Raw genomic sequence first — 11,280 nt, 5'->3', positions numbered from 1 at the left:
TAGTTTTTCATTAGGGAAAAATAAATTTTTTGGATGTTTTTTGCTACGAAAATAATTTCAGGGTGGCCGTCTCAATCGGGACAAAAAATTTCAGTAATTTTCCGATTCACAAAAATGTTTCACGGCTAAAAGAAATTCGAAATGGTTTAATTTTAAGTAGATTAGTAAATTCAAATAATCATCGAGATAAAAAATTATAGACGCAGTACCAATATTTTGAATTTATAAATATTATTGAATTTCAAAATACTTTTATCTCAAAATAAGATAATGCAAAAAAGTTTCCACTACGAACCAACTTCATGCTGAGAATAGAATGTATTAGCGGGGAAGGGAATCAACTTCATACCGTGTAAGCTTGTCGATTATTATATTTAATAAGATACTTATGCAGTAAGAAGTAAATTAATTGAGACTAATGTATTTATTTCCATAGTATGTGTGGGATGTTTATTGTATCAAGTCTACAATTTTTATGTTGAAAAAAACTGATGCAATTCTATCTTGATAACATAGGTATATCTACGAAGTAAATCTGATATTCGTTTCAAATTAATAATTATTTGAAGGAAAATATTGAAGAATTATTCTAAGAGTAATTATTTCTTCGATGAATACATTCATTTTATCGCTTCAAGAACATGAAAATTGTTCTAATTAAAATAGTAGCCAAAATAAATATATGAATTTACTTGGATCAAGAAATATTTTTTTAAAGTTTTAGTAGCTTTACGCAAATAAGCATAATGGAACAAATTAACTCAATAGCTTTTGCTTGGATTAAATTTATTTTTGATTCAAATAGTTGTTCTGATTCTATTATTTTCTTGATTCAAGAAAATCGGTTCCTTTTAAAAAGAAAATACTTGCTTCTTTCAAGAAATATCAGCCAAGTAAATTAGCCTACTTGATTTAACGCAAAATTTTTTTTTCTGTGTAGTCAAAGCTGCTTAATAGTAGAATTTTGAATTTTTGTTTTTAAAAATTAAAGTTTATACCAAAATGTTGTCTAAGATAAAAAAAATTAATTTTAGGTTGTTTTCATTTTTACCTTTAAAAATGGAAATTTAAAAAAATTATAAACCTTCAAAATTGAATTTTTCGAAAAAAAAAAAATAAAAGGTAATTTTTAATTTTTAATAGAAAGTTGAAAAAAACTTACGCCACTGAAGGGGAAACGTTCTTTGCATTGGTGTTAACAGACGGTAATTGTGATTTTCTTTATAAGTCTGTTAGATATAGTAGTGTAATCAATCATTTAAGTCCACTTAACAATTTTCTAAGCTTTTAACATTGAAGAATTTGATATTATGAACTTTAAAATTGATTATGGTTTTAGTATTAGGTGATTTTACATTACCTTATCCAAAAACGTGAATAATTGTTTCTAAATAATTTCCGCCATATGAAAGTGCTGCCATCACGTGCCAAATTCCATTTCCCAATTGAAAACAATTGGCAATAAAAATTGCTTAATCGCTGTCAATAGTTATGGCACAATAAAGAAACACGAGTCGAAACTATTGAGATATTATTTCTATCGTTTCTTATTAATCTCAATTGATTATTTCTAGGAGGGTTATTTTATAAGTTCCGGTAGCCCTTTGTCATTCACTTATCATTTCTAAAGTAAATTGCATTTTTATGAAAGATATTTATATGTATGCCGAGAATTCTTATTCTCTCTGTTTTGTTGAGAGTAAGGGTGGTGAAGGTTCGCCACACCGGAATTTTTATTCTGATAGTCTTACTCTGTCTCCTTAACTCGACACAGGGATCCTTAATATTGTTTTGTAGGGTGGTGAATTTTTCGATAGTCGGATGAAACTTTGAAACTGACTTTAACCTATTCTTAGCTTATCTGGGGGTTTCATCGTTGAAGAGCAGAAGCTTTATTTCAAGAGGGTAATTTGGTGGGGGGGGGGGGTTAGATATATATATATATATAATAAAAAATTTGTCATAAGGACAATCGCAGGATTTCGCCGGGAGCGGGTGTTAATCTGGAAAATTGCACCCGCTCACAGCGAAATCGCGGTAAAATTTCAGCCACAACTACGTCTCACGACCGTGAGATAGGTGGATACAGTCTGTAAAGGAATCAATACGACGATTTAGCAAAAGCCTCATGCACCCTAAGATCACGGAGCGACCCAAGGACTACCGCCTTCTGCATTTTCCAGCAAGTGTTTTAGCATATTCTTGACACGCAGGGATGCTTTTTAGGCCATTAGGTTATGATGTTTTTGTCAGCTGGTGCCGAAAATTCGATAACGAACATGGTTCGCTTCTCGAAGTCAAGAAGAACCATGTCAGGCCTCGACTGAGCAACAGAAATAATTGTCGAGAATATAAAGTTCTAGTATATGCGGCACTTCCCATTCTCGACAATTGACTCGATTTCCCTAGGAGCATTCAGAGGAGTGATATTAAGGTTAATGCCGTAGGAGTGACAGAGATGGTAATAAAGCACTCTTAGTGCCGCATTGTGCCTTTGAATGTAGGTCGTTCCCGCGTGAGTTGGACAACTAGATAGCATGTGAGCTAGATGCTCGGGGTGTGCATGGCACGCCCTGGAGCTATCATCAGGAATGTCTTGGCTCAAAATGTGGCGACGGTATGTTAAGGTGGAAATGACACCGTCTTGGCATGCAAAAATGAAACCCTCCGTACCATCCTCTTATCGCGGAGCTGTTCACGAAAGTTTTTCTCTTGTGCTTTCTTAATCCGGACTTTCAGGAGTGAGTACTCGAGGTAGATAAGATTTGATGCATTTTGCTCACCCCTAATACTGAAGTCAAGTCCGAGTGTTTCAGCAGCCTCCTCCGCTGCTTTATACAGAAACGCTCCTTTGCCTACTTCTTCGTGATTCCTGACCATTTTAAGAAGAGGGTCTCTTCCATTTGCAACTCTATGTGCTGTACCCAGAATAATCCTTTTTTGAAGACATTTAAGACTCAATATTCCGTGACCACCTTGACGGCGTGAGATGTACAGTCGTGGAACGGAAGACTTAAGATGCATGCTTTTGTTCATGTGCATAACTTTTCTTGTCCCGATATCAAGGGATCTGAGCTCGTTCTTCGTCCATGGAACTACTCCAAATTAATAGAGTACTACCGGGACAGCAAGCATGTTCGTTGCAGATACTTTGTTCCTCGCCGACAGTTCGGAAGAGCAAATCTGTCGGATGAGACGTTCGTATCTGCTTCGGAGAGTATCCTTTATAGATGTCATATCCTGAATGCGGCTCTGTGGCAGGCCCAGGTATGTGTAAGTCTCTCCAGCGCAAAGGTGTCGTATAGCGCTTCTAACAACGAGCTCAGGATCTTCAGGGATGTCATTAAGTTTTCCTCGCTTCAAATAAACCTTGGCGCTTTTGTCTAACCCAAATTCCATTCCAATTTCCTTAGTATATCGTTCGACAATCCCTAGAGCTAGATGTAGTTGCTCTTTGTTTTTAGCATAGATCTTAAGATCGTCCATGTAAAATACATGAGTGACCTTGTACTTTCGATCTGCAGGTTTGCCGCACAAGTACTCGTCAGAATGGCGAAGTGATAGAGATAGTGGCAATAATGTAAGGAAAAAGAGGAGTGGTCTCATGGTGTCGCCCTGAAAGACACCTATCTGAAAGGTAACCTTGTTAGTTGTCACACGATTTTTTCCAGATGAGATAGTAAATCTGGTTTTCCAAAGCGGCATCAATCCCTCTATGCACCTAACTATTTGCGGATGAACCTTTAAGATTTCCAAAAGAGAGATGATAAGTCTATGGGAGGTCGAATCGAAAGCTTTCCGATAATCAATCCTTACCATCGATAGGTCACGCTCGATATACACGCTCGTCTCGGTCTAAAGGATCACGTTGTTTTTTTAGTAAACCCAACTATTGTGTAAGGGCTTCTTGCCGTGGTAGCGAGTTTTCCGTACTTGAAAATTGTTTTCTTCAATATAAAGAGTGGAAATATCGACTCATTCCAAATTTGGATTTCATGATTGGAATTGTGAGTTTTTAATTTAAAAAATTTTATCATCGACTTATCATGTTTTAGTGCTTATTACTCTAAAGCATTAATTACGTTTTCATTCATCCAATTTAGAATGGTCAAAATTACAATTTTAAATACCATTAACCTCACATATACAAGTTTCTCCATGTATATGCTTTAAAGTGTAAACTGTGATAATTATTAAAAAGAAAAATAGAATTCCTGAATAATGCATACACATTCCAAATTTAAAATGAGATGTTTTGAAATACTTAATTTTCCCCATTTGTTCGGTATGAGTGATTTAAAATTTGAAAAATCGATAGGCCTAAAATATATTATTTTAAATTATCTCTTTTCAAGTTTTAGGGTAAGGGTGGCGAAATTTCGCCACACCGGAATTCTCATTCTGGTAGCCTCACTTGGTATCTTTAAGCTGGCACAGGGATCCTTAGTCCAGAATTTCGACCTCTGGGCCTAGGATAATCGTGTCATGATCTGAACGGCCGTGGTTTCAAAGGTCGACTTTCACAAGGCCTGCAGTTGGTGTAACTTCTTCGAGATTTTCGATTGCGCGTTTGGGTTTGGAAGGGCCACTTCGGGTGCAGGATTCGCAAATCGAACCGTTGAGCGTACTACGCATACGGAGACTACCCTTTTCTTCGGGAAGACAAGATTATGGTGGATGACGGACCTACGAGCTTCAGCAGGATACTGGCGTTTTCTCTTGCCCCTCCTTCCTCTCTTGGGAAGAGGTGGCGAAGAACCTTCTACTTTTGGAGGGTGTATCGGACATATTTCCAAACTTTCACTTCTTCAATTGCGTACTTCGCGACGATAATTAATCAAGAGGGATTTTGAACTGTGTTTCTATGTTTTAAGCCACAGAATCGGCAATCTCGGAAGGTCCGGGCAGAAATTAAGTAACCTTAACCTGGACCCCCTTGTTCATTTGCGGGGTTGTCCGAGAAGGAGATAGTGGTGCGCCTTCTCTTCAAAGTGAGCAACGGAGCCTACGTCTCACTTACACTCACCGAGCTGAAAGCTTACCAAGTCAGAATGTAAATGGATTTTCGATTCAGACTTCACGGTACCACTTTTCTATCAGGATCAAATCCAGATTAAGGTTAAATTATTTTAGTTCCACTTTTCAGTGTTTCTCATCTATGTAAGAAATAATGGTGCGCTTGAATCTTCGAAATGAGCAACGGAGCCTACGTCTCACATACACTCATGGAGCTAGAAGCTTACTGAGTTGGAAAATAAAATGATTTTCAAGTCAAACCTTACAGTACCATGATTCCCTTGGGAAGATAAGCCACGGTTAGGCACATATCCCATTTAAATTTAAATAATGGTGGGGTGCAAAGTACTGCGTCGTTAAACTGGGGTTCTATGTTCTGAACCATAGAATCGGAAAATTCGGAAAATCTGGGCCGAAATTAAGTACCCTTAACCTGGACCCCTTTTCCATTTACGGGGTCGTCCGTGAAGGAAATAGTGGTGCTTCTTCTCTTAAAAATGAGCAACGGAGCCTACGTCTCACATACACCTATCGAGCTGAAAGCTTACCGAGTCAGAATGGAAAAGGGTTTTTGATTCAGACTTTACGGTACCACTTTACTATCAGGATCAAATCCGGATCAAGGTTAAATGATTTCGGTTCGACTTTTCTGTATTTCTCATCTGTGAAATAAATAATGGTGCGCTTAAATCTTCGACATGAGCAACGGAGCCTACGTCTCACATACACTCTTGGAGCTGGAAGCTTACCGAGCAGTGATCCCAGATCTGAAGTGAGATGTGGTCCAATACTATGACAGGGCTATGTCCTTGTGAATATATAGTAACTGAAATTAATCATCTTCAGCCAAAAACTGGAATTTTTTAAATTGAATTCTAAGCCAAAAAAATAATTAAAAAAAAAACTTTGATTTTCAAACAAATAGTTACATTTTCAACTAAAATGATGAATCTTCAACAAAAAAAAAGTTTAAATTTTTAATTAAAAACTGTTACACTCATTCAAAAATATCTAAATTTTACACAATACTTGATTTTTCAGTAAATAAATATATTTTTTTAATTCTTTAATTTCAAAGCCAAAAAGATGATGTTTTTACAAAACAGTGTAAAGTGTTTTTAAACAAAATAGTTCAAAGACTTCTGGTTAAAAAATATAAACCAAAGCTATTATTTTTAATGGTTTGAATTGAAGAATAAATCAATACATTTTTAAATGTTAAGGACTAAATCATTTTGATCAATAAAACTTGATTAATTACAATTATTTTTAATTGGAAACTTTTTGAATTATAAATTGAATTCTTTTGTTTTAAGTCGCTTTATATTATTAATTTTTACATTATTATTTTTAAATCCAAACTCAAAAGTTTTATTGAAGAATTGACAGTCTTAAAAATCGAACTGCCTAACAAAACAATATAATTTTCAACTGAAAAAAAATAATAGCTTTGGTTTATATTTTTTAACCAGAAGTCTTTGAACTATTCCGTTTCTGATTGAAAATGCAACTATTTCATTGGAAATTTGTTTTTATTTTTTTTTAGTTAGAAATTCAATTATTTTGATAGTAAGTGAATTTCTAATATTTAAAATTGGTAAACTCAAATTTTTGTCTATAAATACCAATGCAAAAATATTAATCTGGTACAACTTAAAATAAAAATAATTAAAATTTTATTTTAAAAAGTTATGGGTTAAAAAATTGGTTTAATCGTTCAATTTTTATTGTTAAGAACTGAAATTTTCTTGAAGTATAATGATTTTGAACCTTAAAAATAATAGCGTAATTTATATTTTTTAACCAGAAATCTCTAAAATGTTAAAGTCATAAAAATTTGAAATCGGTAATTTCGTATTTTAGCATAATTTGATTAAAAAAATGGTAAAATTAAAAGGTGTTAAAAGCTTGTATTTTATACGTATGAATTACACAGCCACACAAAAAAAAATAAGTGTGCGGATCTGGTAACAAGACAGACGTATTCCTATGGATTTTGGGGCGCTGAATTCAAATTCGGTATCAAAAATCACCCATCACTTCATGGTTGAGCCATAACCTCAAAAATTACGAAAAATCATGCACTGAGGCAAATAAATTTCAAAATAATGCCAGTGATGCAAATTTTCAGTTCAAAAACATGTCGACAACTGTGAAGGATCAACCCTTGCCTTATATCAACTTATTTAACATAACTTTACCCAACAGAACCTGACCTCACCTAATCTGAATTAACAGAAATTTATTAAACTACACGTAAAGCTCTGGAAGCATATTTTCCCAGCAGCAAATGTTTGCTACATCGAATGGGTCAACTCGAGCCTAACCTAGAAATAAATATAACCTAGCCTAACCTAACCTCACGAAACACAATTAAACTGATCTTGTTGTCCCGGTGTGTTTGCGGTACCGTTTGTATCAGCTTGGACTTAACCTGCAAAGAGGTCAAACCTATCCTAACCTAAAAAAACCTGAACTAACCTAACCTAACCTAAATTAACTTCACGTAATACAATTAAACTCATTGTGTTGTCCCGTTGTGTTTGCGGTACCGTTTCATTCAGCTTCGGCTTAACCTACATAGAGGTTTAACCTATCCTAACCTAACAAAACCTGACCTAACCTAACCTAGCCGAATGAAATTCAACCACACGTGTAGCTATGTAAGCGTACGGTTCTCAGTGTTAAATGTGTGCTATATTTAATAGGTTAACTCGATCTTAACCTGTAAATGAAAAAAAGGACACGTTATAGCAGGCAGAAAATAGACTGAAGTAGGTCTATAAATCAATTCAATTACGATAAAAAGCAAGATAAAATGTAAACACGAAAGATAGTATAAATATATCCTTTAAGTTTAAGAAAAGCAGAGAGAAAAAATTTTTGAATAAAACTCTTATTCATTTGCATGTTTAAGTTATAGTTCTACATTTTAATTGATACAAACATTGTCACGTTAAGTTAGATTCATTTGTAGGTTAAGATCGCGTTAACCTATTAAATATAGCACACATTTAAGACTGAGAACCGTACGCTTACATAGCTACACGTGTGGTTGAATTTCATTCGGCTAGGTTAGGTTAGGTCAGGTTTTGTTAGGTTAGGATAGGTTAAACCTCTATGTAGGTTAAGCCGAAGCTGAATGAAACGGTATCGCAAACACAACGGGGCAACACAATGAGTTTAATTGTGTTACATGAAGTTAAGTTAGGTTAGGTTAGATCAGGTTTTTTTAGGTTAGGATAGGTTTGACATCTTTGCTGGTTAAGCCCAAGCTGATTCTAACGGTACCACAAACACAACGGGACAACACAATCAGTTTAATTGTGTTTCGTGAGGTTTGGTTAGGCTAGGCTGGGTTATATTTATTTCTAGGTTAGGCTTGAGTTGACCCATTCGATGTAGCACACATTTGCTACTGCAAAAATATGCTTCCAGAGCTTTACGTGTAGTTCAATAAATTTCTGTTAATTCAGGTTAGGTGAGGTCAGGTTCTGTTGGCTAAGGTTATCTTAAATAAGTTGATATCAGACAAGGGTTGATTCTTCACAGTTGTCGACATGTTTTTGAAGTGAAAATTTGCATCACTGGCATTATTTTGAAATTTATTTGCCTCAGTGCATGATTTTTCGTCATTTTTTGAGGTTATGGCTCAACCATGACGTGATAGGTGATTTTTGATAACGGCTGTGTTATTGAGCGTTTGAATGAAATATTTCTGAATTAAAAATTTGTCAAGCTTTAGTTTTAACAGTTAAAAAGTTAAAAGATTTCCACCTCAAATAAATCATTTTCAGATTTAAAAGTTTGTATTTTCTAATTTCACCTTGAATTTTGAATTGCAACAGGAAATTTTTTAAATTAATTGTATGTATTTCTGAATTAGATCAGAGATTTTTTAAAAAGACTATTGATACTAACATTAATATTAATTAGCAGTAAATGATTGTGCTAGAGTTTTAAGCGTTGGAAGTTGAATTTATCTATTAAACCGAAAAAATTTAGATATCCTTTCAAAGTTAGAAAATTTATTTATGAGAATCATTTAAAATAGAACAATTACAAATTATAAGTACTAACAAGTACAAAATTTTGCATTAACAGTTTTTAAAATTGCTAGCAATTTTAAATCTTAAAAATCGAAGTCCCAAGTAGTCATGAAAAAAGTATAATATAACCAAATTCCAGGAAGCTATAGTTTGTTATTGTTTAATTTCAAATGATTCCCATAAACAAATTTTATAATTTCGAAAGTCCGGAGGCTATTTTCAAACTTTTTTGGTTTAATAGATAAATCAAACGCTTAACAGCTCCAGCACAATCATTTACAGCTAATTAATATTAATATTGAAATAATTATAATATCGAATAAAATAGTGACATAGAGGAGAAATATAGCCGAAGGACAAAAGGAACTGTAATATAGACACAGAAATATATAATGATTTAATGATTTAATTATTATCTGTTCAGGTAAAAATTTTAAGAGAGGAAATATGTAGCTTCGTTTTATTTAAAACTTTAATAGAGCAAAAGAATATAGTAAAAACTTGTAACTGTATACAATGAAGACAATAAATTGTATTATATTCTATATATAATTATAATATGACGTACCTAATTATATAATTTATTTTCATCACGTACAATAATATACACAATATAAAGTATACAGTATAATGAACACAATATAATATACAACAAAATATTAATTACGGTATTAATATTCTGATATTTGATACATATTTTTATTTTTAAATTGTGCGAAATATTCAAATATCATTAGAATCGCCAATTTCTTTAATTTATTTCAAATGCGGATCAAGATATAAATAAGACTATTATAATATAACATAATTATAATATAATTATTAATAACATATGTATATCGAGGCGTCCTAACGATAGGATGCCAACGCACGCGATCGACTAGATGATATTTAACCAAAAATAGAAACAATAAAAAGCTAACCAAGAAGTAAGAACTAGAAAGTTTTAGATCGCGGAATTGAATAAGATGAGGCTAGAAGTTGGCCAAAAGTAGAAGATGCTCGCTCGCTCCAACAAAACATTAAAGTGCTATCTCGGGCGAGCAAAGCATGAAGGTGCCACTTCTCGCTTATAAACTAAACGCGAGAATTGGCAACCTTCATGCTTTGCTCGCCCGAGATTGAACTTTCATGAATTGATGAGGCGAGTGAGCACCTTTTAGTTTTGGCCAACTTCTAGCCTCATCTTTTTCAATTACGCGAGCAAGACTTTCTAGCGCTAACTTCTCGGTTAGTTTTTTATTGTTTTTATTTTTGGTTGAGTACCGTCTAGTCGTGTCGCGTGCGTTGGCACCCTACCGTTAGGACGCCTCGATATATTTATATTTATAATAGTATTAATATTTATATCATTTATATTTAATACTTGAAATTATGTAACCTCAAAATATGCGCATATAAAGAGGCACGCGAAGTATTCAAATCACGAGAATCGCCAGCATCGAAATCTGGAAATATTGAAATCCCAATCTCTTAATTCTATTTTAAAGCAGATAGAGATATAAATAGAACCGCCGAATTGTTCCGACCGGCAATCGTGCACGTTCGAGTTTTCAAATTCAGAAGAGGAGAAATGGGTTGCGCGCGCAACCCAATCATTTATACCGTCTCCTACTATATTCACACGAACATAGCTCTATCATAGTATTGGATAACATCTCGTTTCAGATCTGGGATCACTGTTACCGAGTCGGAAAAGAAAATTATTTTTAATTCAGACTTTACGGTACCAGTATATTATTGTTTATTTAAGATTTTGAAACTCTGTTTGAAAGAGCAAAACAATGGTAGAATTCTGCTAAGTGCTTAGGGTTCTCCTTCACTTGGTTGAATTCAGACCCTTAGTCTCAATGCCTCCCAAGAGATTATTGGCCTTTGGAATTATCGGGGAAATTTTTGGAGGTTTTTCGGCTGAGTTTGGTTGGAGAGCCTACTTCGGGCTTCCGCCTGGTTCAATAATCCCTTGAAAAAGGACGAAAATTCGTCGTGGCTAGTAAACTTCTGAGTCTCAAGTTCCTGAAGCTCTAGAATTTCCGTGGGGATCTTAGGGGTTACAAAAACAACCGATTTGGGTTCATAACCTTCGGTGTTCACTACGGTAATGTTTTGCCTCAATTTTCGTCGAAGGTTCTTTCCAGAGCGATACCCTGGCCTTTTCCTGGGTTCAGCGCTACCCGAAAGTTTAGGAATTTTCAGGCCATATCATAACTATGAC

The sequence above is a fragment of the Belonocnema kinseyi genome, chromosome 6 (genome assembly GCF_010883055.1).
Source record: "Belonocnema kinseyi isolate 2016_QV_RU_SX_M_011 chromosome 6, B_treatae_v1, whole genome shotgun sequence".
Taxonomy (NCBI): Eukaryota; Metazoa; Arthropoda; class Insecta; order Hymenoptera; family Cynipidae; genus Belonocnema; species Belonocnema kinseyi.
Note: the sequence above shows the minus strand (reverse complement) of the source record.